This window comes from Electrona antarctica, assembly GCF_951216825.1.
Source record: "Electrona antarctica genome assembly, chromosome: 9".
Lineage (NCBI taxonomy): Eukaryota > Metazoa > Chordata > Actinopteri > Myctophiformes > Myctophidae > Electrona > Electrona antarctica.
In genome coordinates this window covers 3,681,877-3,707,314 of record NC_136790.1, presented here as the reverse complement: position 1 = coordinate 3,707,314, position 25,438 = coordinate 3,681,877, and the positions used below count along the sequence as shown (strand labels likewise).

Genomic DNA, 25,438 nt, shown 5'->3' with positions numbered 1-25,438 from the left:
AGGCACATTGACAAAAATAAATAAAACATCATTGCAAGAAGAGCCACAACAGCTCCCAGCCTGTGATTGTGATTGTCTCCACCAGGCCGAAGGCATGGGGAGAGAGTATGTTTTGCACTCCGTCCGTGTGTGTGTGTGTGTGTCCGTCCGTCCGTCCTTCCTTCCTTCCGTCCGTCCGTTACCAGCTAATCTCCGGCACCGTTAACCCGGTCGATGCCAAACTTTGCACACACACTCCCTGGATGCCAACGATGAACCTCTGCCCCACATTTTCCAGAACGGCCTGTTATAGCGCCACCATGAGGCAGCTTTTCACATTTTTTACCTAAAACTGCACCGATCTGCGTGAAATGTTGCATACACACTCCCTAGAGGACAAGGACAAACCTTTGACCTGCATTTTCCGCATCTGCCTTTTATAGCGCCACCAGGAGGCCGACTTTTGTAAAACACATTTTTTGATCTTACTCCTCCAGATTCTGTCCAAAAATCTCACAAATCGTTACACAGTATCTCTATGGTCATGTGCTCAAGTCGGATCTGTCCGATATTTCATATTCCATCCTAATTGGCTGTCACAGTTTGCAAGATTGCCCCGTTTTGAACAAAAGCCTCAAATCATGAACGCAGCATGCAATTTACGTGAAATCTTTCACACATTTTCTTACTAGGCTGAGGAATATATCCCACCCTTTTCACATTGGCCTGTTATAGCGCCACCAACAGGTTGATTTTTGCAAAACACATTTTTGGAACAAAATGCCTCAAATCATCCAATTGCCATCAAAGGCGTATGAAGAAATGGCACCCTTTTCACATTGGCCTATTATAGCGCCACCAGGAGGCCACAACCTGACCTGGCTTGGTGGAGACCTGTGCCCCGAGGGGCACTTTTTCTAGTTTCACTATGGATTTCTCTATGGATTTGTACCTTGACTATGGATTTGAGGATTTGTACCATGGCTATGATTTGACTATGGATTTGTACCTTGACTATGGATTTAACTATGAATTTGTACCTTGACTAAGGATTTGACTATGGATTCGTACCTTGATCATGGATTTGACTATGGATTTGTACCTTGACTATGGATTTGACTATGGCTTTGTACCTTGACTATACACAGTCAAGGTACAAAGTGCATAGCTGAAATTTGGCGGAAGTAGCGAGATTTTGGCGGAAGTGCCGCTCAAGGAAATGACGTTGACACTTTACAAATCTGTTTACATTCTCCGTGAATGAATCAAGTGCTGTGATTGGTCAAAACAAATATTGTATCTGGGGGAAATACATCTGATGAATGTTCCGTCCCAACATGTCCGCCTATACACTCTGACTCTCTGCCGTATATTGTGACCAGGCTTTTCTCCTTGCAGATGAGTAAGGCTGGGCTAGAGGCTACAGTTGGGTGCCACCGATATTGTCCCTTATCATTTGACCCATTTAGGCCTGACCTCCAAATTTTAAAAAATCCTTCTAAATCCTCCAGTTTTCTGAAATAAATATTTTCACGATTTTTCAAAAATAGCAGACCTACAAGCTCGTAGCGCGCCACTCGGTGGCGCGCTATGAGCTTGTAGATCTGCTATTTTTCAATAGCTAAATTATAACATAATGTTTAAAACACCAAAAGGGGTTCCCGCCCAAAATGGGTTAACTGTCCTTTTGCGCAGATCACGCAAACCTCAGCAAAAAGAAAAGGACAATATCGATGGCCTCCACAACTGTACCTTGACTACTGTATATATAGCTGTTATTGTACCGTGACTATGGATTTGACTATGGATTTGATTTGACCTCCCAGCCAGCTAGATTATGTATAATCAAGATTTACTGCATGTACGGCATGGATTTTTACACAGAAGGCAATTCTTTCAACATAAAATGCTGCATTCAAGTTCAGGAGAGTAAGAAAGGGGAAATTCTGTTGAATGCTGCCTTTTCATTTTTCTTTCACTATAGTTGTTATGTTACATGCTTTTATTTGCCATAAATGGTAAAGGGTGCATTTATATAGCGCCTTTATCCAAGGCGCTTTACATAGATTGTGCATTACATTCACCCATTCACACACACACATTCATATACCGATTGCGGCAGAAGCCATGCAAGGTACTAACCAGCACATCGGGAGCAATTTGGGGTTCAGTGTCTTGCCCAAGGACACTTTGACATGTAGACAGGAGGAGCCAGGATTCGAACCGCCGACCCATGGATCAGTGGACGACCTGCTCTACCTCTTGAGCCAGTCGCCCATGTTTTAGGGCCTTAATCTACAGGATGACAAAGGAATGTAACCTTGTTGTCTTTGATTATTAGAGGTCATCATGACCTCCGGTCAATCAAGAGTAACCTTATTCCTGCACCTTTGGTACTAATCATGGGTTTATAAACCACGCCTTGACAGTTTAGAGAGGAAATAAGGACTGCTCTGTATGTATTCTACACTCACACTGACTGTGTTTGGACCTCACAGAAGCTTTGTTTGTGAGTACTTTTGGAATGTTGGTGTTTTGTGTATGTTTATATCTTTGTAAAGAGACTAAAGAGACAATTCATCGTATTTCATTGAGCTTTTGAGAGACACTTCATGTGAGTTTATTTCATCATGCTTTTGAAAGAGAATTCATGTACTACTTCATCATGCTTTTGAAAGAGAATTCATGTACTACTTCATCATGCTTTTGAAAGAAAATTCATGTACTACTTCATCATGCTTTTTGTTAGAGTAAAAACATTTGCAGTTGATGCCAGATAAATTTTGTATTTTGCATTGCTATCATAGTACATTGCATTTCATGTTTGTCAGATAAGATTTTGACATGCTTCCTTTTTCTGTATTTACAGTTTCACACTTTGATTCTTTATTAAACCGACATTTATGAAGAAGACGAGTGTTTGTGCTATCTGGTGATGCATACACATACACGTGCTCAGGTTCCAGAATAATTAGCCTGATTATCAAATTGTAGCTTTCTTGAAGCTTCAGTCTGACATTGTCTCCTGTCTGAGCGGCGACATACCAAAGCCTACACGGGTTGTGCAGTCGACGCGCTGTGATTGGCCAGTCGCTGTGATTGACAGCCTAAACCTAACCCTAACCCTAACCTTAAGAAAACTATACCGGCTAAACCTAACCCTAACCTTAACCTCAAGAAAACTATACCTAAACCTAAACCTAACCATAACCTTAACCTCAGTAAACTTAACTTACCCAGGGGCGTGGTTATAAACACAACCCGTGTAGGAATTAGTATGTAGCGTCTGAGCGATTTCAAGGGGGAGGGGATTAGAATTTCCCTCAACCAATGGTAGCCATTGTTGTTTTCCCTCCTTCCTCTGTCTGTTGCGCTGGCTGTGTGATGACGCTAAAACGGGCCTCGGCGCTAAGCAAAGCAAAGCAAAGTTACTATATTTACCTAGGGTATCTGGGCTAAGCTCAAGAACTTGTTTCCAGCCAGGCCCTGCTCATAGAACATTTCATGGTAGTGGTTCAATGCCTTGCTCAAGGGCATTTCAGCGGTGGTAATTTTAACGTGTCGGACCGCTGATTCGAACTGGCGACCTTCCGGTATCAAGACCGCTCCGCAATCCGTTCGGCCACCGCTGCCACTGATTGGTTGTTCGTTAGACCCACCCCCACCACCGATTCTCATTGGATAATACATTTTTGTACCGAATAAATTATAGGTTCACAACACCAGACCAAGAGATGCAGTCCACTCAGAGAGTGGGCGGGGTCTTTGGGCTGGATCCAGGCTACAGAATAATAGTAAATGCTGTATCCATGGTCTGGAGAGGGCACTTTTTACCAATGGGTAAAAGGTCAGGGGCTCCAGTCCCCGTTGATGTGTGCACGTGCTGTATGTGCTGTATCAGGTGGCTACAGAGGGATGTGTTGTATCAGGTGGCTACAGAGGGATGTGCTGTATCAGGTGGCTACAGAGGGATGTGCTGTATCAGGTGGCTACAGAGGGATGTGCTGTATCAGGTGGCTACAGAGGGATGTGCTGTATCAGGTGGCTACAGAGGGATGTGCTGCTGTATCAGGTGGCTACAGAGGGATGTGCTGTATCAGGTGGCTACAGAGGGATGTGCTGTATCAGGTGGCTACAGAGGGATGTGCTGTATCAGGTGGCTACAGAGGGATGTGCTGTATCAGGTGGCTACAGAGGGATGTGTTGTATCAGGTGGCTACAGAGGTATGTGCTGTATCAGGTGGCTACAGAGGGATGTGCTGTATCAGGTGGCTACAGAGGGATGTGCTGTATCAGGTGGCTACAGAGGGATGTGCTGTATCAGGTGGCTACAGAGGGATGTGTTGTATCAGGTGGCTACAGAGGGATGTGCTGTATCAGGTGGCTACAGAGGGATGTGCTGTATCAGGTGGCTACAGAGGGATGTGCTGTATCAGGTGGCTACAGAGGGATGTGCTATAGCAGTTGGCTACAGAGGGATGTTGCTAAACAATTCCTGTTCACTGTGACAGTTTATCTCTTTCTACATTTCAACTAATGAACAAAAATGAAAATCAAAAGCTCCCAAGAATCACACAGTGTAACAGACAGCAATTTGGAATCATGATCAAAAGCTCTGCCAATGGTTCAAAGCCAAATAGCAGATTGACAAGAAGAAAAGCAAACTGAAGCAGGTGTGAGGGGAATACATTGTCTCAGCAAAATAAAGTTTCCCTCGTGTTATTCCTATAAACCTTTGAGAAATTAACATCAAGGAGACAGGACAGATGGGCACTCAATCTCTAGTTGTGTTGGCTCTGAAACTGCAAAATTGAAAATGAAGAAATGCCAAAAGCACAAACAGCCTCCTTATACACAAGACACGTAAGGGTTATATTGTGATGGCCCATTGGGGTGTGTGTGTGTGTGTGTGTGTGTGTGTGTGTGTGTGTGTGTGTGTGTGTGTGTGTGTGTGTGTGTGTGTGATGAACTTAAGCAATCAACACTGACATTCAGTGAAAGGGCCTTTCTATGTGGAGTTTGCATATTCTACCCATGTCCCCTAGGGTAGGTAGATACCCTCACAAAAAACATGCAGTAATCCTGGTATCTATACTGCCTCCCCCTGGTCAGCCGGGGCGCCTAATGGTGGTGGAAAGAACTGGTTGGAATAAAGTGTTCCTTCCACGTGCTACATCCTACCGGGGGAACTCCCTCCTGTCAGACGATAAGAAGCAGCTAGCTCTGGTCCATAGCTCTAATGCTCTGGTCCATAGCTCTAATGTGTTTCATTTAGAGCTATGTTACTGTCAACTTCCGGAACTCGAATGAATGCAGACCAGCCTCTCGTCTTTAGCGTAAATAAAAAGAACGTTTTTGCTACTCATCAAAACAAAGGCGGGTTGTGTCATTAGAAAGCCTACTTTCCTTAGTGGACGCACTCGGAGCCCCCCCACCACACGTATAAACGGTACTTTTTGGCCAGAAAGGGATTGTTTTTCACCGGAGGAAAAATATTCTCTATGAGGCAATTCTCTGGGCAATATCGGTAGAGGGAGCAGCGGAGTAACTGAAAGTATGTTTTTCCCGGTGGAAATAAAATCACCTTTTGCCCAAAAAGTACCGTTTATACACTCACGTCCACTAAGGAAAGTAGGCTTTCTAATGACACAACCCGCCTTTGTTTTGGTGAGTAGCGAAAACGTTCTTTTTATTTACGCTAAAGACGAGAGGCTGGTCTGCATTCATGCGAGCGGCGGAAGTTGAGAGTAACATACTGTAGCTCTAAATGCAACGCATTAGAGCTATGGACCAGAAGCAGCCTGCTCACTCCTCATGCATTGAAGGAAGCATGAACTCAGTTTGGGGCTTTCCCCAGGTTGGCAGAGGGAGAGTAGGCTATATAGCACCCATGATTACAGTTCAGGGCAATGGGTTTTTCTACCAGCTAGAGAATAGATACCATAATCACTCATTAGCCTTAAAGTTTAAGCAATTACTATACATGTAGCCAAGGCTCAAGAGATGCTACAGTCTGCACAAAAAAAAGCTGATGGGGTAGGGCACTGTATACAGTATAGATAATGAACTCATGAATTCAAAGCAGAGAGAGATAGCAACAGAGATGCAGAAAGAATGCAGTTTCCACATGGAGAACTATGCAATGTAGACAGATGAAAGCACAGACACATATTATTTGAGAGCTGTGAATGTGACAAGACTATAGATTTTATTAATTTTTTCTCGGGGCATAAAGGTTTGTGCCTAATGCAGGTGCTGTTATGTGGAATTTACTACCCCGCGTGTCAAGACTTCAATAGAAGTCTCATTTTAGCAGTGGCGAAATGTACACTTGGTTGCTGTCACTGGAATGCCTTTGAATGTGAACATAATAAGGTATAGTGGAGCATATTCACAAGACACTGTTCACATTCCAGGTTAATACTGTAACTGTACATAGGCCATACCTTTGTTAAAAGCCTAACATTAATAAACATTAGATGAATGATTAATCACTTTGTAATATTACCCTTAGACAGATTACTACTGGAAAACACGTGGAGTTATGCATTAGTTCTGTCTGACTTGTACGTGATTTTCCGTAGTTCTCTTTTTTTATTAATACCAATTGATTAATTCGGTCCGCACCTCTGTATAGAGTATTGAGCATAAATATCAACTACATTTCCCAGAAAACCTGTGTCACGTGACACACGTGTACGCTTTGCCATTGGAAGCTGATCCCACACCCCAGTAAACAGTGGGGGCGGAGGGAGTTTTCATAGTTTTCAGTGTTCAGCCCGTTTGACGTCTCGCCCGAGCGATTTTCTATCAGAAAAAGTTGAAAGCAGTAATATTTATTTGAGCGAGTTTTGTGGTAGTAGTATTGATCCATACGCGTCCCAGTCGCCTTCTCCAGTCCCCACCAGCCCGGTCGCTGGGACCGGTGGCTGGGCTTAGAACCGGAGCGGGGACCGGCCACTACCACTCATTGTCTCCTCATCGTCGTCCGATGAGCTATACCGGGAAACCATTGAAAGAAGACTATCAACCCGGAATGTTTTGAGGTAATCTTATTGTAGAAAATGCCCTTCTATAGTGATCAGAAATCATGGACAAAAGAAATCTACAAGCTCACAACGCGTCGCACATAACCACGCGTTGCTTCAGTAAACGATGCATGTTTGTTCTCCGTGTTTGTAGACAGTAAATAAAAGGAGCGAACATTACTCTTCAGATCAGATCGCCTATATGGCACGCTACAATATAAAATAATTGTACTGCCATGCGTGCATGGCTGCATGCCTGCTACGATACATTTGTACTGCACCGACCGACACTAACCCCCCCTCCAGCCATTAGCCAGCACCTTTTACTGTCTACAAAGACGGAGAACAAACATGATCTACTACAAGCTCAAACAGGTGACATGCGCGACGCGTTGTGAGCTTGTAGATTTCTTTTGTCCATGAGCTTGCATGATAATCGCATTCATTGTATTGTATACAATCACACCCGTGTGAACTGAGTGGTGTAAGGTCTGTATGACGTAATGAAATCATGTCTGACGTAATGAAATCACACCCGGGTGAACAGGGTGAACATAGCAACCATGCTCATTTTTTCTGCACAAAAAAGCCAGTTGTAGGAGTGGTTTACACCACTCAACAATCATGATTTTACATTGTTTAGTGTGTCACCGTGTGATGATGATGATGATGACGATGATGTCAGATAGCCTAAGAACATATGATGTTCCAATTCAGAGATATGGGGACTTTTAGCTGGATAGGTCAGATTGATCATGACTGACCATGCTATTTATAGATGGCAAAATATCTACAGTGGTACATGTGAGAAACTTTTTATTTTATTTTAATTGAACTAGACAACTCACCCTTTAAAATGAGATATTGCATGGCTATGTACGCCCAGCAGAAAAAAAGTTATTTAGAAAATAAAACTTCAACCGGGCATAACTTTTTTTGTTGTCCTAGAAACACTACCCAGTGTAAATGCAGGCTCTTTTAAATGGCTTCCAACACAAAAACTAAACATTTTATCAACTCAGTTCATTTTTTTCCTGGAAGCAGACAAGTCAAGCTTTCTCTGAAGGTCTTTCGTTGTCACACATTCACAACAGAGAATTTTCAATAAATCATTCAAAAACGGGATTATGCCATAGAGAAGTCTACCTACTATATAGAAATCCTTGAAACGCTCAAAGAGTTAATGGAACAGTTCACCCTCAAAATGAATTCATGGCAATTTTATTTTTTGCCGCATTCCTAAGCCAATCATTTGATGGCTGGCGGAGTCACTCAAAGAGTCTCTCTGCTGGCCATCAAATGATTGTCTGCATGACTGGTTCAACTCGTTGTGGGGTGTTAAGGTGTTAAGGTGAAACACAGCTCTTCCTCATCCCAGGGTGAAGGTTCAACTCGTTGTGGGGTGTTAAGGTGTTAAGGTGAAACACAGCTCTTCCTCATCCCAGGGTGAAGGTTCAACTCGTTGTGGGGTGTTAAGGTGTTAAGGTGAAACACAGCTCTTCCTCATCCCAGGGTGAAGGTTCAACTCGTTGTGGGGTGTTAAGGTGTTAAGGTGAAACACAGCTCTTCCTCATCCCAGGGTGAAGTCCAGAACCAAACGGAATGAGGCAAGGGAGTCTCCCTATAGAACACTGGTCAGAATCTCACATAAAAGAAGAGGATCCAAGGCACTCTATTCCAGTGAGGTGAAAAAAAGCCTTTTTTATTGGTTATTATAAGGCATGGCAAAGATCATTACAAAGAGGACCAACGCGTTGGTAACCTCGCCAACGAGCACCTGTATTCAGTTCAACAAACAACGGACCACGGCAGCGCTCCCCTCTTCTTCTATTCAACACTGGTCAGAATCTCATTGGCCTGTTCGGTCGCTGACAAACTGTGCAGTGCTTTGCTATAGAAAATTGCCTCTATGCGTTGGCTTTAGATGCAATGAAAATACTTTGTAGCCTTTCTGAGAACGTTACACGCTGTGGCGGAACGTTTCCATTCCAAAGCTAAATCTGTCAGTGACCCCCCTGTCTGTCAACAGTGTTGCCATGACCAAGAAGATCCAATTTATTATAGTATGGCATTCATTTCATCACTAAAAACCAATTACAGACACACATTCTCTACAAAGTCACTTTATCCTGGCAGGTTTTTAATTTCCGTGAGAGCCGTCATACCCAGATAAACCCCTACCAGCACTGTAGGGAAGAGCAATGATTGACGGGTACTTCAAGAAGTTAGACTTCAGGTACTTAGAACACTTTATATTCATGCAATATCATATCATTAATAATTTAATATTTTGTAATTGTAATAATTGCTTTTAGCCAAATTAACAAATGAGGCTCATTGCAAACGCAAAGTGGTAGGGGGTGAGAAAATACTCACTGTCATGATTCGCGTCTGGCTTATTAGCCAGGCTATGTTTATGCAACCTTATATAAAATATGTGCAATAGCGGTTGGGGTGAATACAAAGTATAAATAAATAATGGAGTACACAGAATTGCATAACGAAGAGTTAAATCACTTCCTGTTGTGGGTATACAGACATAATGCTCATACTGTCACCATCAAAGCAGCTGCAATGTTTTGCATTTGCATAGTACCTTTATACAAGCCTTTTCAATGGATGTGTCAAATTCAACCATTCACACATCCATTCGTACACCATGGCAAAGGGGGCAGCCATGCAAGGCACCAACCAGCTCATCCAGAGCAGTGTGTGTCTCTCTGTGTCTGTGTGTGTGTGTGTGTGTGTGCGTGCGTGCGTGCGTGCGTGCGTGCGTGCGTGCGTGCGTGCGTGCGTGCGTGCGTGCGTGCGCATGTGGGGCGGTCACGAGTGTCACAAGTGTGGCCGCCAATGGTGATGATGATGATGATGACGATGATGGTGGGTGTGTGTGTGTGTCAAAATCTCAAAGTACATTCATAGCAAAAATAGTCGATCTACAAGCCTATAATGATTATGACCAAAATAAGGACGCCAGGTTGAAAGTCGTTAAAATAAAAAAATGTCGGGGTATGTATTTGCCACAAACTGACTGGGGCAAATACATAATCTCTTCCTCCTGGCCGTGTCTTGGTGGAGATAACAAAAAAAGAACAAAGAACTGTATCTGTCAATATGCAAATTGTTTTGATTGCTTTCCCTATGTCCTTGGTTCCTTGGTTACAGGTGAATACTCAATGTCACAAACCACTCTATTCTGTTTCTTTCTGTAATAACATATGCAAGTCATAATATTGTATACACTTGACAAACTGAATATAACATTTTGTCGTGGCTGACACTCTCCAAGATCTACAGAGAGAGAGAGAAAAACAAAATGAATGATATGTGTATATATATATATATATATATATATATACACACACACATATATATATATATACACACATATGTGTATGTGTGTGAACGACTGAACGACTGATGTGAACGACTCTGTATTTGGCGAGTCGACGTGTCGCGGCCATTTACCGATTAGTCGATATCAGTCGACAGGAGAGCGCAACAGTGCTTTGACTGCATTCAGCACCACAAGTTCTGCAGCTGACCCATCATGTTTAGAATTGGCATCAAAGCCAGAATAAAAAAATACTAGACTTAAACACAGAGCCGTTGTTTAATCCATACAACAAACCATTACTATATATATATATATATATATATATATATATATATGCGCACGCGCACGCACACGCACACACACACACACACACACACACACACACACACACACACACACACACACACACACACACACACACACACACACGTGCCTTTGTACCATGCCTTTTCATAGTAAAGACATACTGGACCACTCCTCCCAGCAGCTGAAAACATATATTTTATATTACATGTACAGTATAGCTTTTCAAATATAACCCTGCAGTGACTCATAGAACAGAGCACAGGGTCACCACAGGGCCGATGCCCTGCCCTGGAGCTGTTTGGATGTTCTGTGTTTTGTTCAAGGGCACTGCTGGGCACCGTATGAATGTAATACCCTCCAGTGCCCTGTCTGTCACCAGCATAACATTGGAATAGAGTTGGAGCTAGGGATCAAACTCGCAGTGTTTTGGCTTCCAGGGAGCCTCCCTGCTGTACTGTACACACTATGTAAATGCCATCCCCACAGAGCCCTGCAGTAATTCAAAAATTAATGAGTTGAGAAATGCATCAAGTTGTAACATACAATGGATAGAAGATACACTTTAATCACAACGTTGACTCACTGACTAAATGTGTGTCACCAGAGCAGGTCTACAACAACAACAAAAAAAGAAAAAGAGAAAAAGCAACTGTGTAGCTTTCCACTTTAGTTCTACACAGGTAGAATACAATGGAGCAATGGAGAGAGTTCTCAAATTCAACAGCATCAATTCAAGGAGCTTAGTTTGACACATGGTGACATGCATGGAGGCTGACAGTAGAATCCTGGGGGCATCATGAGGTATCCTAGCCACCCACCTCAATAATATCATCCCATCCCAATCGGGGAGGAGTTGTCTGGGTGTCCTGGGGGCATGCGGTATCCTAGCCACCCACCTCAATAATATCATCCCATCCCAATCGGGGAGGAGTTGTCTGGGTGTCCTGGGGGCATGCGGTATCCTAGCCACCCACCTCAATAATATCATCCCATCCCAATCGGGGAGGAGTTGTCTGGGTGTCCTGAGGGTTGGGGGTGGGGTGCTGGGGGGGGGGGAGATCCTATCAGCGGGGCAAGTCTTTAACAAACTGTGCAGACATTTGCTTTCAGCTCGCCTCGCAGAGTGTGATGCTGGCATGTGCTGTTAAGTCAATCGTGGCTTTGCAATGAGAATATTGATTTATCTTGCCAAGTCTTTGCACGCATCGTTTATTTATCATTTTTACTGCTCCAGTCCATTCCCTCCCTCCGACCCCCAACGGATATACTGACGTTATTACTGTGTGGGTTTTGGGGGCTAGATGGCTCATTTCTGTTGCATTTGATTTCATGGCCCTCATGAGACGAGATATGCTAACAAAAAACAATTAATTCCAACGTACACATACAAGGCACGAGCCTCAGTTTGTGTGTAAGTGTACGTATCTGAGGAACAAGGATTAAATTAAGACGGTGAGAAAGCTGGATGCTTTCCGCCGTAGTCTGAAAACCCACCTTTTCAGACTCCATCATGGCCCATAGCACTTACCCTACCCCCTTAGACAGCACTTTTTAGACTTAGATAGCATTTGAAATAGACTTATAGCATTAGTGGCAGCGGTGGCCGAACGGATTGCGGAGCGGTCTTGATACCGGAAGGTCGCCAGTTCGAATCAGCGGTCCGACACGTTAAAATTACCACCGCTGAAGTGCCCTTGAACAAGGCATTGAACCACTACGATGAAATGTTCTATGAGCAGGGCCTGGCTGGAAACAAGTTCTTGAGCTTAGCCCAGATACCCATACCCTGGGTAAATATAGTAATCATTTCATTTCATTTCATGTCATGTAGACAGCACAATAATTGCATTGTATGTAGTCATAGCACTTCATAGTATATATGTACAGCATAGTATAGCATATATGTATAGTTTATATGTATAGTGTCATTATATAGATATGTTCTAGTTATGTTCTTAGCTTACGCATGTTTCTTGATAAATGCATTTTACATAATGTGATGTATTCCCATGTTTTGTTCTTGCTTAATGTAAATCGCTCTGGATTAAGAGCGTCTGCTAAATGCCTAAATTGTAAATTGTAAATTGTTTCTGCCTTGTGTGACTTTTGTGTTTTCTTATTTTCTGGGAATGAGGAGGTGTTGGTCTTGTAAACTATTATTATGAAGAGAGTACAGTATGCCCTATCAGACTGACCTAGCCCTGAAAGGTCCTGAGAATAACCAAGTAGAACAATAAAATCAATAACCACGGCACAGCCATAAGCCCCGTAGCTTGTCCGAGGAAAAAGACAAACCACAGTTAAAGACATATTTCACGGTTCTATGTCCAGTCTGTCCAGCCATAAACAGATGTGCTATGTGTGTGTGCGTGTGCGTGTGCGTGTGTGTGTGTGTGTGTTATTTTTTTAATGTTGAAGTACGGTACTTAGAAAATACTCAGCTAGGACATGGTGTAAATTAGAGTGAGTGATGACATGAGTATGATTTTAGTAATTAGGTTGTTGTTGTGGGTGTGTGTGTGTGTGTGTGTGTGTGTGTGTGTGTGTGTGTGTGTGTGTGTGTGTGTGCGTGTGTGTTGTGGGTGTGCCGATGGCGTGTTGATGTATGAGTAATTGTGTCAAGGGTTTCCCATAATATGGACTTGGACACGTGTTTCCAGAGCGCCATACTTTACTGCACCATTTCACATGGTGAGAGATTGTTGATTTACATCTACTGTAGTCGACTTGTTGCCTTCATGCAGCAGTGGGAGTGACTGCAGCATGAACATTAAGATTAAGATTGAGATTAAAGTGTAATGCCCTCGGTTCCCACAGGCAAACAGTCAAGAGCACCATTATGAAGTAATAATAATTACTATAATTTATTAATATTTCACTTTCACACATTTGAAACAAATCTCAAATTCTTCTCTCTGATAACTGCAAGGAAGACACATATTTAACAGGATCAGCATATTCATGTTTGAAAATTAAGTTTCATAATTTATTAAAGTTCAAAGTCTCGCACCTATATGGGGTCACGGATCATGGAACCATGCATGTGCTCAGCAATTTTCAAATAAATCATTATTGTTGTTCATCATGTTGCAAAAGGGGTCACCAAAATCAGTAGGTGACATCCTCTGCGGTGCATGAAGGTGCAAACAATTCCCAAAAGGGGAAATGACACAAACATAGACATGTTAAATGAGCAATGCAAAGTGCAGAAAATAACCACGTGGGTTGCAGCATGCATATGAGGTTGGACTCGGAGAGTCTATTTGTTAGGGTTGAGCAGTTTTATTGCCAAATTTTGGTTGGCAAATGCGGAAGTGCAAACGAAAATAAAATGATAAATACATAGCCTACAGAGATGCAATGACAGTTAATGACAGGTCCATCTATCTATCTATCTATCTATCTATCTATCTATCTATCTATCACAATCTATATCTATCTTATAGAATAACATACATGTTGTGCCCAAGTTCAACTCAACTTCCCACGATCATCCGTCAACAATTCCCTCCCAAACAATGTGATCTATTATCTCGCATTACCCACACTGTACATCATTTCCTGTTCATATATTAGAACGGGTAAAGCCCTAGTAATATTAATTCATGAAAAAGATGAAATATAGAGATACATATATTTTTGCTCAGCTCCACAGGAGCAAACATCCCTTGCTCAAGGGCACACAGACAGTAGCTCTAATCTAGGGCCCTAATTTATTTATATATTTATTTTTTTCTATCTAAGGTACAGCATTATTTTAATGTCCACAGATATCAACTGACATGGAAAGTGCCTACAGCAAGAGACAGCCTTTCATGCTTTGATGCACTCCTGGGTTGGGGGAAGAAAAGACCCCTATGTTGTGGTCAGCAGTGGCTCAGGGGTAGAGGTTCCCAGATTGATCCCGGGCTCCCCTATAGAGTTAGTGACTTGGGGCCCTATTATGCGTGTCTTAAGTACCAGGTCTTATGACTTAACTTAAGACCTGGAGGCGTGGTCAATGCTGTTTGGCCACTCAGAATAGCCAAATGGCATTGATCACGCCTCCAGGTCTTAAGTTAAGTAATAAGACCTGGTACTTAAGACATGCATAATAGGGCCCAAAGTGTCCTTGAGCAACACGCTGAACCCCTAATTGCTCCCGATGAGCAGGTAGGTGCCTTGCATGGTTTCCTCTGCCATTGCCATCGGTATATGAAGGTGTGTGTGTGTGTGTGTGTGTGTGTGTGTGTGTGTGTGTGTGTGTGTGTAATGCATCTATGTAAAGTGCCTTGTAGAAAGACGCTATATACAGTAATGTACCATTTACCAAGCATGATCTGCATACGTTTTCTGCTGAAAGGGAGGCTGTGGAAGGTGTAAAGTTATAGCCTATAGTATCTTGGGAATTGTACCCGCATCGGTCCTGCATGTCTAAAAACATGTGGCCTTTTCAATATTGATGAAACCATCTTGATTCTCTTATCAGGCTTGTAGAGAAGTGGTCTCTTGCGTCAGGGTTGGCAAGTCTCACCTGATGCTGTCATCTGTTTACGCTAAACAGTTGTAGTGTATATGGCAGCAGTACAATGTTAGCCTTTTCCCTCTGGCTGGTGTCCTGGTTTCTGAGGTCCAGAATTAAGCATAAACCCCTTTCATGGCTTCTGCTATGCCTGAATACTGTCATGTTTGTGATTCATCTCACAAACAAGCTGCCTATATGTGTATACCGGTAGGTTCTTTGTATGCCTTTTATTGGATGTGTGTAATCAATGCGTTTGTCGGATCTATGTTTTTGTTCAGTGTGTTCATTTTATGATTTATTATCTCTGGAAAGCAAAGTGTGTTTTGTAGTTTTAATGTGGAAGGCTTAATTTTTACTACAAAATAAATGTGCTCATGGGTAATAAAGAACCTTGGAGCAGAGGGTGGGTGGGGGGGGGGGGGGGGGGGGGAGTGGAACTTGTTTATGTGATTGCATACATGTGTGTGGGAGGACTTTCAAAATGAACAGGAATAGGTGCCAAAAAAGGAATCGATTGGCAAATGCCGATATCTCTTACTGCATTTTTGACCTATTGCAGCAATTTATTGCATGTAGGCCTCTTCTCCGTACGTTTATAGCAGAACAGCCGCGGCTGAAGGCCAGTTGGCCTAAAATCTCCCCGCGTGCATGCGTACGTGCGGGTGTGTGCGCGGGCGTGTACATATACTGTATATATTATATACAGTATAAGCGTTGCTAGCCTATACATAGCTACATTACAGTTTGCACAGGGAAGCCAAGCCACACTTATTAGCATCTCTGTCTTCTTTTGTATTGAAAACATCAAATGTTGGCATCCTTTTACATTTTGCATGGAGACACTGTTACAGTTTGTGCTATACTGTCACAATCCATTTTGAGATATTGACCCTGGCAGCACATCTATAGTCTCTCCCTTCTCTATTGAGCCACAGTGTACACTACTATACAGTATGTGTAGCATGGAGCTCTAAGTATGAACCAACTGTCTGTCTGTCTGTCTGTCTGTCTGTCTGTCTGTCTGTCTGTCTGTCTGCCTGCCTGCCTGCCTGACCTGCCTGCCTGCCTGCCTTCTTGTGTGTTATCTGTCTGTCTTTCGGTGTGTTTTCTGTCTACTGGATTTGTCATAGTGTGTTTTTGTCTTTCTGTCATTCTGCAGGTTCTCTCTATCTTTCTCTGTCTCTCTGTCTGTCTGTCAGAGAGAGAGAGGGACTCTCTCTTCTGGTTGTGATGAGCCAGCAGTATGCCAGAATCCCTCTCCTCACGTAGAGGCACAGACCTTGCCTTCCAGCTATAGGGACCACAGATACCTGTCCCCCAGCATAACACAGATACCTGTCCCCCCAGATACCTGTCCCCACAGATACCTGTCCCCCAGCATAAATGTGATGAACCATAAACATTCAGAAAAACATGTTATTTTCCACACTAACTTGAAGACTTGAAGAGTAAGTATAGGCCTATATAAAGCAGTGGTCCCCAACCTGGGGCCCGGACCCCCTGTTGGGGCTGCGCCAAAGATTATAGGCGGGTGCGTCTGTTGTCTTGTAAACACGTTGGACAAAATCATACTGTAACTAGCATTTTTTGCCACTATATATTAATAGATAGTAAGGTATAAGGCACAAATAGCAGATCCTCAAACGCACAGCGCATGTGCGGCGATCTTGCGGCGACCTTGAATGCCCTGAAAGGCGGCTTATAAATAAAATGTATTATTATTATTATTATGTGCCGCATTAGGAGCTTGTAGATTTACTATTTTCTCTATTCGTCAAGTATAAAGGGCTTAAGCACAATTTACAATTTAGGCATTTAGCAGACATACGAGAGTGAGGTCTAGCCAACACCAACTCGGGATTCCTGGATCGCTGCCCTCAACAATTTCCTATCCAACATCAGGTTCTTGAGCTCTGCAGTGTTGTCAGCCAAGCTGTCGCGCCGCAGCACGTCTACATAGGTGGTACGCTTCTTTCCCCTCCTGGCTTTGCCCTGGGTTGGCTCCCATAGAGTCAATTTACTTGCCTCAAGTTCTGGGTGCCTGACGCAGTGCCCTGCCAGCCTCATCCTTCTCTCTCTGACTTTGTCCGTGACGCGTGGTAGGTCCCCATAGAGGTCTACATTTCTGATGCGGTCCGTCCATGTGACACTAGTGTCATTCGTAGCATTCTTGTGTAGACTCTCCATGTCTCGGCCCCATACAGCAGTACTGACTCCACTGTGAGGGTCCATGTCTCGGCCCCATACAGCAGTACTGACTCCACAGTAGCTATATGAACAGCCGCTTCTTAAGGTCTCATCTTAAGGGCTCATCCCATGCAAGGCTTTCCAGGCAAGTGCTCTCCAAACCTTCAGATCCTGTTCAGTTGAGGCAGTCCAGGCCCCGAGGCGGTACTTGAAGTCCTCGACTCGCTCGAGCATCGTCCCGTCTGCAGTGGCAATGGTTTTGTCCTCGGTGTTGAGTGTCATTACCTTTGTTTTATTGGCATTGAGCTTGAGGCCGATCTTCCTGCACTACTTTTCTACTGCCAATAGTAGCTCCCTTCCTTTCTCGACTGTGTCCGAGATTAGGGCGATGTCGTCTGCATAGTCGAGGTCAGTGACCATGATGGGGTGTACTCGCCTTGACTTCCTCGGGACCAGAGAGTGAACCCCAGTGAGGTCCAAGTCTCAGTGCATGATCCATCGCTACAATGAACAGGAACGCTCTTAATCCGTGATTTACAGTAAGCAAGGTAAACACATACTGCACATCAAATGCATAGAGACAGTCAGTGGGTAGGATGTAAGTTGCCATTAACAAAATCGGTCTTCTCAAGCAGGAAGCGCGTTCCAAAGCGAGGGAAAGCCATGACAAGAAAAGAAGTTCTGCCTCCAGCTATTTTCTTTCAAATTCATCCTGCAAGTAGCTTTATGAAATAAATCATATTGAGGGGCAAGGGCACTGAATTCTTTGTATACATTGTTCAATGTTGTATTGAATTAACACATTACGTTTGTTAGAAATGAAATGTCACTATGATTGTCTCAACCATAATCATTCACGGTGTAAGTAATGTGTCCCTGACCCGTACAAGGCTTTACTCTCAGCCCCAGCCCATAGTAATGTGTCCCTGACCCGTACAAGGCTTTACTCTCAGCCCCAGCCCATAGTAATGTGTCCCTGACCCGTACAAGGCTTTACTCTCAGCCCCAGCCCATAGTAATGTGTCCCTGACCCGTACAAGGCTTTACTCTTAGCCCCAGCCCATAGTAATGTGTCCCTGACCGTACAAGGCTTTACTCTCAGCCCCAGCCCATAGTAATGTGTCCCTGACCCGTACAAGGCTTTACTCTCAGCCCCAGCCCATAGTAATGTGTCCCTGACCCGTACAAGGCTTTACTCTCAGCCCCAGCCCATAGTAATGTGTCCCTGACCCGTACAAGGCTTTACTCTTAGCCCCAGCCCATAGTAATGTGTCCCTGACCGTACAAGGCTTTACTCTCAGCCCCAGCCCATAGTAATGTGTCCCTGACCCGTACAAGGCTTTACTCTCAGCCCCAGCCCATAGTAATGTGTCCCTGACCCGTACAAGGCTTTACTCTCAGCCCCAGCCCATAGTAATGTGTCCCTGACCCGTACAAGGCTTTACTCTCAGCCCCAGCCCATAGTAATGTGTCCCTGACCCGTACAAGGCTTTACTCTCAGCCCATATTGATAGTGATATTGAGTTGTTTTTCTTTGTTTTGTTTTTTCACTTGAATATGTAAAAATAAACGAATCTCATACACTAAACTAGAAACGTCCCCCCCCCCCCCCCTCAATCCTTCCAACCAATCTCCAGCATGTCCCCTGGGAAAATTGCACGCACACAAAAACCCACAGACGCATGCCTGTGCAGTTGTGATAAAGGAAGATCGATAAAGAACAGGAAAATAAAGATGAGGGAGAGTCATAAAATAAACATGATCTAATATTTGTCCAGTGGGATTTTTTCCACACCTGCAGCTTTTCCTCAAGCAATGCAGATGATCACTATTCAGTGACCCGGTTCAACCTCAGCACCTCAGTCACATACAGCAGGGGTTCTCAACCTTTTTGGCCGGGGACCCCCAAAAATGCTTTGGCAACATCTCTGGACCCCCGCCCCGCCCACTCCCGACCCCCAATATAAATTGACTGCTACAATAACCTTAAGCCATTTTGGGCGGGAACCCCTTTTGGTGTTTTAAGCATTGTTATAATTTAGCTATTTTTGAAAAATCGTGATTTTGTTTTTTTTAAACAAAATCTTTTTTTTTTTTTTTCTTTTTTTTTGAAAATAATTTGGGGGCCCCCTAAAATAATTTGGCGACCCCCCCGAGGGGTCGCGACCCACGGGTTGAGAACCCCTGACATACAGTATTGTTGTCACCTTCCACTCTACTGTTACAGAGCCCTTTTGAATCACAGGCACCAGAATGACACCAGAGCACAATTTGTTCACCGTTGCTCTTGATTGTGTAGTTGGACATCTCTCACACAACAAGCATACCCAACAAAGACAATTTGGCTGCAATTGTGACTGACTGAGACAGCAGCACAATTAAATTAAAATCCCCAGGCAAATTTTGTTCACGTTAAAAATGACAGCAGATTAAGGCGACTGTGGCTCAAGAGGTAGAGCAGGTCGTCCAATGATCCATGGGTCGGCGGTTCGAATCCCGGCTCCTCCTGTCTACATGTCGAAGTGTCCTTGAGCAAGACACTGAACCCCAAATTGCTGCCGATGTGCTGGTTGGTACCTTGCATGGCTTCCGCCGCAATCGGTGTATGAATGTGTGTGTGAATGGGTAAATGTAATGCACAATCTATGTAAAGCGCCTTGGATAAAGGCGCTATATAAATGCACCATTTACCATTTTATTGAAAACATTGCAGGCTACGTACATAGCGCTGATATTGTAGTGAATTGTGGTGTGAGCAGCTGTAGCTACAGTAATACAGTAGGTGTTTTAGGTTATGTCAATGTGCATAGGGCATTCACTTCTAGTCATTTTTACTAGTTGACTAGTTGCCTAGTTTACTAGTCGACTAGTCGACTAGTTGTTTAACTACCTATTGTGTAAAAAATAAAATAAATTAAAAAAAAATATATATATATATTGTTTTGGAAATAAATATTTGTACATTGAAAAACTGTGTACATGGTGACTATAACTATAATCTACCTGATCTTGAGGCCTACAAAATCGGGGAAAAAATAAAAAAATATCAACTAGGTTTCTTATCAACTAGTACCAACAAGGTCGAATAGTAAACTAGTCGACTAGTTGCTTAATGCCCTGCAATAATGTGCATTGACGATACTTTTAACTGTCTGTTTAGATAGAGAGATTAGATAGATAGATAGATAGATGTGTGGAGTATTGCTTCCCTGTGTTCCCCCCTCCACTAGACCCCTGTGCACAGCCTGTACACGGTGGGGGTTCATATGCCTGGGTATGTGTTGTGTTTACGTGCACCATCTGTTTGTGCTCACCATAACTTGGTGTGTGTGTATGTGTTCTGTGGCATATACTGTGAAATTGTCACTCTCCAAGTGTTCCAGCTGTCACAATGCAAAAAAGATATATTAAAGTAGGCCGCTGCAGTACACACTCTTATCTCCAACGTAGTTTGATATAAAGAATAAGGCCAATGTTTCGTCAGCAAACTGCTGTCATCACAGGGTCAAGGGAAAGTATATTGTGCTTCAGAGTGTAGTGAGAAGGTGCATTATTTCTATATTATTTCTATTTTCTACACAAACTTCTAAACAAACATTAAAGTCCATAGACATGGCTGGCTCTAAAGTGCTCTAAACAGTGCTCTAAATACTTGGCTGGCAAATGATTTACATAGAAGTGCATTCGTTGGAGTTTGGATTGGAAGCACTCGTCGAAGTCACCGAACGGCCCTGCGTACCCGTTTCGAATGTGCACATGCATAATGCAGGAGGCAGCAGCGTGACCCGTAAAAACAAACAAGTGCTTCCAAACTCCAACACTAATCACCTAAAATAATCACCTGCACAGAATTTCTTGACAGAAAGTAGCTCATAACATGTCTACGGTGGATTTTTATGAAACAAACACTTTGCAGATTGAAAGAGGCAGAAACAGTTACTGAAGAGGTTTCATTGCCACCCAGTCATTTAGTCCCAAAATGACAGGATTAGTACACCAGCTCACAGTATACACACACACACAGCATATAACATAAGCAGCAGCAGCAAAGAAGCAAAAAACTATTAAAGTTCATACCTTGAGCCGTCTTCTACTTGACTTCATCAGTTCCTCCCAGTATCAATGGCACCGACCAGCCTCACTGTCCTGGCTGTCATCTCCATCCTCCATACATCTGGCTAGCTGGCCAGTACGTTCCTCCCAGTATCAATGGCACCGACCAGCCTCACTGTCCTGGCTGTCATCTCCATCCTCCATACATCTGGCTAGCTGGCCAGTACTTTCCTCCCAGTATCAATGGCACCGACCAGCCTCACTGTCCTGGCTGTCATCTCCATCCTCCATACATCTGGCTAGCTGGCCAGTACGTTCCTCCCAGTATCAATGGCACTGACCAGCCTCACTGTCCTGGCTGTCATCTCCATCCTCCATACATCTGGCTAGCTGGCCAGTACGTTCCTCCCAGTATCAATGGCACCGACCAGCCTCACTGTCCTGGCTGCCATCTTCTCACTCAGCCTTAGTGAGAAGTCACAGGAGAATGGACTCAGGGCTGAGAAGAAGCTGAGCTTGGGGGTCTGGGGTCATCACCCTGGCTTGTGTAGATGTGGAGCAGGTTGAGAGAGACACCATAAGCTGAGAGTAATTATGGTAGAATGAAAGAAAATGAGCTGACCAAGAGCCCCGCATACTGTACACTGTACCCGTCACAACTCTCTAGCAACAGCAGACAAACATATACAGCCTGTAATTGTATTACGTATACTCCATCCTTCACCAAACCCACCAATCCCTTGATGCTGAGCACCAAGCAGGGAGGCATTTAGCCCGTCTCCGGACCCCCCGGGTTGAGCTCCTTTGGACCGCTACCACGAAGGGTCCGGTCTCACCGGCGTCAAGCGACATGGGATGCAATCTGACTTTCCCTGTTTTACCTCTGTGCTGCGGTGTCGGTGTCACGCTGACATATTCCAAAATAAGCATATGAACGCTATAGGAGACAACGAACCTTCTGACCCCCCCCGCGAACGGCTCAGAAGCCGTTAAGTATTTTTAATGTTTGTACGACCATTTTGGCAGCTCTGAAATTCTCTCTTGTTGACATCCCATTGTACCGCCTCCAGCATATCGGTTGGCTAGCTGCGCCTCCCTACGCGCCTCGTAGGCGCAGCTAGCCAACCGAGATGTCAACAAGGAGGGACCGAAGAGAGAATTTCAGAGCTGCCAAAACAGTCGTACAAACATTAAAAATACTTAACGGCTTCTGAGCCGTTCGCGGGGGGGGTCAGAAGGTTCGTTGTCTCCTATAGCGTTCATATGCTTATTTTGGAATATGTCAGCGTGACACCGACACCGCAGCACAGAGGTAAAACAGGGAAAGTCAGATTGCATCCCATGTCGCTTGACGCCGGTGAGACCGGACCCTTCGTGGTAGCAGTCCAAAGGAGCTCAACCCGGGGGGTCCGGAGACGGGCTAGGAGGCATTGGGTCCCATTTTTACAGTCTTTTGTATGACCCGACCGGGGACCAAACCCCGACCTCCCAGTATCAGGCTATATACAGCCTATATACAGCCTATAGTAGCAGCATATTATATTCTGTCAGATAGAAATCTAGATGTGCAATTCATGTTGTAACACTTGGTTCAATATCACTTTCAAATTAAACCATCATTGGTAAATAGTTAAGAATTAAGTTTCATACAAGGATTTGGTGCTGTGACTGTGTGACACCCCAAAACAAACATTGGTGCTGTGACACCCCAAAACAAACATTGTGTCTGCTTTATTTATTCTGATAAATAGGACCCATGCACACAGCACTTCAAGCACCTTTGTTTGTTCACCCTCCCTCCCTCACACACACACACACACACTTTCGCATCGCATCGCATGTCCCTGCGCTTCAGACCTTTGGTGTGTCGGATCTCCGTGCGCACCCCCAGAATAAAAACCAAGCTGTTTGACAGTTTGTTATGAAGATGAATTAACTTCTCTTTCGAGCTATCACACACTTGTGACTGAGCAGTTTTCACTTCCTAACAATAACAACCTGAGGTGTAAATTAAGTTAAATTTAACTGTTTTTACGACCAAACATACGGTGTCTGTGACATGAATGTGTAGGCTAGCTGACGCTGTGTTTGTTAGCAGAAACGTGGGTGGACTTAGAGGGCAATAGGTGTGGAGGGGGGAGGGGGCGTGGCTACTGGGGGATTTTGTTTTAAAGGGATAGTTCAGATTTTTTGAACTTAAGTTGTATGAAATACTTGCCATTAATATAGTGGTTGCAACTGTATTAATTGATTGCCCGAGTCCCATGGTGGGAGTTCTGCTCTGGTTTTGGTCAATATTAAGTAGTTCCGGTCATTTTGTGGGGGGCACTGGGGCCACGCAGTCAAAGTAAATGAATCCACAAAACGAACGTAATTTTTATTGTTGACCTATTTCTAAAATATTAGCGCGACTCTCGTTCAACTTTGACCCCTCTATCACATGGAACTATTTTTTGGGCGTAGTGATATGGACACAAAAAACATAGTTCTGTGTGATATAGGGGTAAAAAAAGAAGTTGCACTAATATTTTAGAAATAGGTCAACAATACAAATGACGTTAGTTTTGTGGATTAATTTACTTTTACTGCGTGGCCCCCAGTGCCCCCCACAAAATGACCGGAACTACTTGATATTTCACCAAAACCAGAGCAGAACTCCCACCACAGGACTCGGGCAATCAATTAATACAGTTGCAACCACTATATTAATGGCAAGTATTTCATACAACTTAAGTTCAAAAAATCTGAACTACCCTTTTAAGCCTGCTCAGCCCTTCGCAGATGCCTCCTAAACACATTTCAAACTAACATGCTGTGTTCCGTCTGTGTTTCATGGCCGCCTCAATGCTTTTCCAATGGAAGTCACGTGGTTTGACCAAACACTTGTGTTTTATTGCCCCCCTCCCCCCATCAAACACTCAATCAAGGAAATGCGATTAATATTAATAACAGCAAAGCAAGCAATTGCTCATTTTACTTTGATAACCAGTCATTTGGGATGCAGGGCAGACTGGCTGGGTAATTTCCTAGTGTTTAAAATGAGATATTCCTCTAAATCTGGGTAGAAATGTAAAAGAAAGAAAATCACACCCGTGTGAGGGGCTCTCAAGGTTCAAGGTTCTTTATTATTTGTCTCCCGAGGAAGAAATGTGTTTTAGACAAAGGGCCCGCATGCAAGCGTAGCCCTTATGTCCATGTCACCGCAGAGCGTAGCCCTTATGCCCATGTCGCCGCAGAGCGTAGCCCTGATGCCCATGTCGCCGCAGAGCGTAGCCCTGATGCCCATGTCGCTGCAGAGCGTAGCCCTGATGCCCATGTCGCGGCAGAGCATTGTAGCCCTGATGCCCATGTCGCTGCAGAGCGTAGCCCTGATGCCCATGTCGCCGCAGAGCGTAGCCCTGATGCCCATGTCGCCGCAGAGCGTAGCCCTGATGCCCATGTCGCCGCAGAGCGTAGCCCTGATGCCCATGTCGCCGCAGAGCGTAGCCCTTATGCCCATGTCGCCGCAGAGCAGCGCCAATACATCTTTCTTGCAACATCAAAGAGCAAGAGAGAGTGTGTGCGTGCGTGCGTGCGTGCGTGTGCACGCTTGTGTGTGTGTGTTTAACTATGTTGTAAATAATTCATCTTTGTTGAATGATTCAGAACCTGTTGTGTGAAAACTGAAAAGATCATTCCCATGCCCTGCAGTGCTTTGAAACTGAGAGTTAGAGATATGTTTTTTATTTTTGTCCAATGTGATTTGCAGCTTCCCTGTACAGAATACAGTCATGACCATATTCCGCTTCAAATTGTCCATGGTGGTCTTGGACTTTGACCCCCATTCACAAGTTACTCGAGTTAATTGATAAATATTGGTGGAATATTTTTCGACACTATGAGAAACGATGGCACTATTTTAAATGTTTTTTTTTTTGTGGCTTTCGCCTTTATTTTATATTTTTTACGGAGGGACAGACAGTAGGCTGACAGGAAATGGGGAGAGAGATGGGGGGGTGACATGCAGTAAAGGCCGCCGGGATCGGGAGTCGAGCCCGCGGCACA

General features: G+C 44.0%; 1 protein-coding gene across 1 annotated transcript in view; it reads right to left on the bottom strand.

Annotated features, from left to right (window-relative positions):
- Window positions 1-21,555, bottom strand: part of igsf21a (immunoglobin superfamily, member 21a) — a 486,169-nt gene extending 464,614 nt beyond the window's left edge. The window contains exon 1 of the mRNA XM_079510219.1: window positions 21,419-21,555. The gene's annotated coding sequence lies outside the window, so the exon portion shown is untranslated. The remainder of the gene's footprint in view (window positions 1-21,418) is intronic.
- Window positions 21,556-25,438: the final 3,883 nt, after the last annotated feature.